Here is a 5,831-nt window from a genome sequence, read left to right on the forward strand (position 1 = left end):
TTCTTCTTAGCAAAGTATCACAAGAATGGAAGAAAAAGTATCCAATGTACACACCCCTATTATGAAACTAATTTATACCTTTTATATGAAAGCTATAATGTAATAATAGCCTAAGAATACGGGGAGAGGGGAGGGAGAGGGGAATGGGTGGAGGAAGGGGGATTGGAGAGATCACTTCTGTGGTTTGTCTTACAAGGGTACAAGTGAATCTTTCTAAGAGTAGAATGTCAACGTTTTAACACAATAACTAAGAAAATGACATGAAGGCTATGTTAACCAGTTTGATGGAAGTGTTTCGGACTGTGTGTGAAAACACCACACTGTACCCCAGAAGTGCATTAATGTACATAGTTACCATGCAATAAAAAAGAAAAAAAAAAAACAAATCTGTATGCCCATAGCCTGTCGTCACCAAATAACTTTTTAAAGGGTTGTTGAAAGTAATAATATTGTCATGTTGTTTGGGGTACACTGCTTTAATTTTGGTGGCTAATATTGCATCATATAAATGACACAACTGAATTAAAATAATAAACTGTGAGTGGTAATTGTGTTTAACATATATCACAACTTATTGTAATGATAAGCTATAACTGGCTATGTGTTGATAGTTTAAAGTAATCTTCCATTTCTAGGGTAAAATGACAAAACAGTGATGTATGCAGACTTTTTCTTAAACCCGCAAGTTGGAAGTTGGACAAAGATATAATAAAATCATCAAGGAATGTGACCAGCAGAAGCTAAATGAGAAAACAGGGCAAAACTTTATGCTCTCTTATTTGAAAAATGGCCACGTTAGAAGTGAGAGATAAAAGACCCAGCCGTGGCTCAGTGCCCCTAACCCACCCCGAAGCAATGGGGGAGGAAAAGAAGTTGTGTGGAAAAAAGTCTTTAGAAACGTACTCAAATTTTGAGAAGAGTGAATTAAAAAGATGTGTAGGCAGTTCAGAAATAAATGAAACAACCATGAAAATAAATATTCCAACCAATCACCTTGAAGTCTCTACAAAGACAAAAATTCTATCAGGCTTTGCCATTTTGTTTTTCCTGCTGGGAGAAAAAGTGAAACAGAAGACAAAAATGTAATAATGATTCTGAACTGATTATCCGCACAGATGAATGGGAATTCGGCAGAGTAGAGGACTAACAAGGAATAAAGATCCCAAGATTCTTTGAAGGAGCAAGGGAGGAGGCAACGGGTAACGAGAACTCCAGGCCAAGCTCTTCTCTCCCTCTTGAAAACTCAGAGGTTTTACCTGTATTTCCCCCACATTTGTTGGAAGGATGTGAAATTGACTTCGAGAGAAGCAGGTGAGACTGGGGAAGGGAACAACTGGAGGTCTTTGATAAAAGCAAAGGCCCTAAGGCCCAGTTTGAATTGGGAAAATGATCTGAAACGTGAAGATATCTATATATATCTCCTAGACCAGATGGAATGAACCTTGGTTCATGAAAGTTAAAATTTCAAAAGAGAGAATAGAAGCCACAGTCTTCAACCCCCAACCCACTAAGCTATAGAAAGTCCTCAATACACAGCCCTCAGACTGAAGGTCTGAGGGCAACAGAAACAGGCCTCAGGGAGTCAAGGAAAATTCACCAACATCATTTAAGAATAAATTGAAAGTTTATTTGATATAGGTTGAATTTGATCTCACAAAAATCATGAAAAATATCATAAATAAGGAGAGTCTAAGAGTATCATAAAGTCAAGAAATTCATCCCTAAAATACAAGAATGGTCAATATTAAATAGTAACATAAAATAACATCAATTGATTAAATGAGGAAATTAAGAAAATTCAACGCCCATTCCTGTGAAAACTAAACCAAACAATTTACCTTATAAATACTTGTCTATTCCACCAAATGATTTTAAATTATGTCAAAACAGAGCCAAGATTTTTTCGGGCAATATTTATTTATGGGGCAGAAAAGGGTCTTTCCACCCCCCTGCACTGAATTGGTCTGAAAAGTTGAGTTCTTTCTTCCACATCAGAAATCTAAGGCATGAGCTGTTCATTCCTGTTGTCATTGGTGGAGAGCTCACAGCTATATAGCCTTGGTTTAGCACTTTCTATGCTTTTCCCTTAGGAATTTAAATTATGAGCAGGAGGGAAAAAGAGTAAATAATTATTTATTTCGGAAGAAACTTCTGAGATAATACCTAGTGGCAAAGGTACCAGTGCCCCATGGTGGGATCTTAGAAATGGTATGAAAATCTTGGTTTTGCATCTTCCAAGTCTAGTTTTCTAGACTTAGAACTATTAGATAATCTTCCAAAAATTATTTCCTGCTTAAGGTAACCAAGTCAGTTTTTGTTGTTTGCACCTAGATTCTTGCCTGGTACTATGACATACTGTTTAATGATAAGAAAAATAGAAAAATTCCCCCTTAAGTCAGGAAAATATAAGGTTGTATACTACCATTACCATTTTTAGTATTTTTCTGGAAATAACAGTCAATGTAATGAGACAAGAAGAATAAGTTTGATGTACACATTGGAAGGAAGGCAAAAATCTATTGCTGCTTGTAGGATATATATTGTTTATCTGCAAAATCTAAGAAAAAGAGAAATAATGAGAAGTTATTATAAATAATAAGATAATTCAGAAAGGTTGCTGGTCCAAAATTCAAGTTTTCTAGCTACAAGTAATAGCCAGTGTTTTTAGCACTGCAAAACAAAGAATAGTGGCCTGAGCAAGATATGAATGCCCTCTTCTCCCTCACCAAGTCAGAGGTAGGCAGGCAGGCGTTACTTTGCGCCTTCTCGGCAGGGAAGGTTCTATTGGTAAGGAATAGAGGAAGAAGATGCACTGGGAGATGGTCTGTTACAGCAAGCTGGGAAGTGTAATTGAAGTGCAAATCTCATTTAACAGGGAACTCAAAGTAACTTTTATTTTTTTTTTTCTTTTTTATTTTATTTTATTTTTTATTTTTTAATTTTTTTTATTGAACGGTAACTATCTACATTAATGCACTTCTGGGGTACAGTGTGGGGTTTTCACATGCAATCTGAAATACTTCCATCAAAGTAACTTTTAAAACTATGAAAAAATAAGACCCATTAAAATTTTCTATTCTGTATAAAATTATTACAGAATAGAATGGACAAAATTTTTTTTTCTGGGAAAACACAGAAAAAATAGTGGAAGTAGTTAGGATCTAATTCTCCTGGTCCCACCACATCATCCGATGGAACACTTACTAACAGAGAAATGGAACATGAACCTTCACAGTGGCCAGATCACCTGCACCACGTGGTGAAGCAATGTCAACAGCCTTGTAACAGGCTGATACTGTGAGCTCTCAGGTGGCACAGTCTGAAGGAGAAAGCATCTCCTGTAAAGTGCTCCCCCTAAAATGCTTAGCTAGTCTAGCCTTTTGACTCCACATTAGTTTTACTGGTAATAGGGAAGAGAAAGTGAAACAAAACTCTTTGCTCATTCCATGGGACAATTGGCCTGCTCTCTTCAAAAAGTCAATGACATCATAGACAGGGATTTTTTTAAAATAGCAAAAGGACTGTTTTATGTTAAAGAGACTACAGACACGCAAAACACAGCGGAGTAAAACAGGTAAGTCTTGACTGGATTTGGGGTTTAAGACAGGCCCAAAGGTTCATCGATTGGTGGCTGACTAAATGAAATGTGTAATATATTCACACCATGGAATTATTTCAGCAATAACAGGAGTGAAGGACTGATTCGAGCTGCAAAATGGGTGAACCTTGAAAATACTATGCTAAGTTAAAGAAGATGGACACAAAATGCTACATATCGTAGTAGGATTCAGAACAGACGAATTCTTAGAGCCAGGAAGTGGATTAGTGGTTGCCATGAACTGGAGCAAGGGAAATGGGGAGTGATTTTAATGAGCACAGGAATTCTTTTGGATAACTGAAAATATTCTGGGATCAAAATTAGGTAGTAGGGCTGGGTTACACAACTTAGTGTATGTACTAAAACCCACTACATTTTACATTTTCAAAGGATGACATTTATGTAAAATTATGTACATTTATGTACAATTTTTAAAGTAAAATTACATGAATTTTACTTTAAAATAATTTTTTTTAAATGTAGCCAAGCTGCAAGCAACAAAAAGGGCCAAAATTTACAAAAGGAATTTTTGGAACAATTGAAAAATTTTTAGTATATTGTGGTTACTAGGGCAATATCTTTTTTTAGAAGGAACTTGCTTATATATTTGGAATAAAGTATTATGATATCTGTAATTTGTTTTCAAATAGTTCAGCACAAATCTAAATAAAATCAATAAAATCCCTAAGTATAAATAAAATATGGCAGATGACAATACTTGCATTTAAGTGGTGAGCCTATGGCTTGCCGTTGTACTGTGGTTACAACTTTTCTGTATCTTCAAAAATTTTCACAAAAAAGGTTCGTGGAGGTCCTAAGGTACTTAGATCACTCAAGTTAATAGAAAGACACATAGAAAGAACCAATATTAGGAAGACATCGATTTTATCAACATTATATATACTTCCAATGTCATTCCAATGAGAACATCAGCAGCACTATTTTGGGACTTGAACTAATGCTCCCAGGGGATCAACTGGAGAAATAAACATGTGAGAATAGCCAGAGAAATTCAAAAACTGAAAGTTGGAACTAACCTCACGAGCTGTTAAACCACTATATAAAGCCAAACTATTTTAAATGGTTTGATATGAGAGAAAATAAAATTGAACAGAATAAAATAGGGAGCTCAGAAATTGATGCCAACACATGTGGAAACTGTTAATATTTAAAGGTAGCATTAAACCTGGCTGGAAGGAGGATGGGTTCTGTAATAAGTTGGTGCAGATCACAATGCAAACCTGAGTCTCTTATTCCTTATTCCAAATGCATTCTAGATGATACATATCTTTAAAAATAATGAAGCCACAAAAGATTAGTGCACAGATAATGGAGTCATATCTTGTGTTTCTATAACTGAGCAGCAAATGGAGACTTAAAAATCACTGTGTATTTGATATTTCCCCAGTGGGGATTGGTGCCATTGTTGCCATTGGGAAAATGAGGCATAATTACCCAAATTTGGTGGTGCTGGGGTTTTTGCTGATTCCATTTGCTTAAGGCAGGCTTTTTGGGAAAGCTTGCTGTTTTGATCATCATTGAATGAGGGAAGTTACTGTTCCTCCTCCTTCAGAAAGAGGGAGAGAGTCTCACTTTGGGTGAATGGGAGAGAAAGCCAGCCCAGAGCTAGAAAGGCTTGTCCATCATAACCCCAGGGTAGCTGGACTGTGTGAACAAGCTGCACAGCGTTGTCAAAGACTAGACCAAGCAGCTGACGTCTAGGGCTTTGCAACCTTCAAGTCAGGGGACAGACATCCTGGGAATGGCATAGTTAAATCAATTACAAGTCTAGTGCCATTTTTTACTTCAGAGTTACACTGTAAACGTAAAAATGGACCCTAAGAAAGGACTCTCTTTTGCTGGCTTAGGGATAAGCCTAATGCCTTCCCCAAAGGTTTCTCAAAATTCTGGAGGAGCTTATATTCTCTTGTCATTTCTATGTAGGTTGGGGTTTACTGGAGGTTTAGGGAGCAGAGAAATTTAAAATGCCTGAAGAATTAATTTGTTCTAATCTCAGGACTGGAACAGCCACACCCCTCCCAACATTTTCGGCCTTCACACTGGAACTCCTGAAACTCAACTCAACTCAACTCCTCTCTCCAATGAGCAGTGTGATCTAGATTAGGTCCTCTCCTTTTCAGCTTAAGGCTGACTTTTGCACATCCCAAACTTAGTAATTTCTCTACTTTAAAAAAAAAAAAAGCTAGTGGCTACCTCTTAGCAGTGCGGAAAA

This window comes from Otolemur garnettii, unplaced genomic scaffold, assembly GCF_000181295.1.
Source record: "Otolemur garnettii isolate 467f Iridium unplaced genomic scaffold, OtoGar3 scaffold00208, whole genome shotgun sequence".
NCBI lineage: Eukaryota > Metazoa > Chordata > Mammalia > Primates > Galagidae > Otolemur > Otolemur garnettii.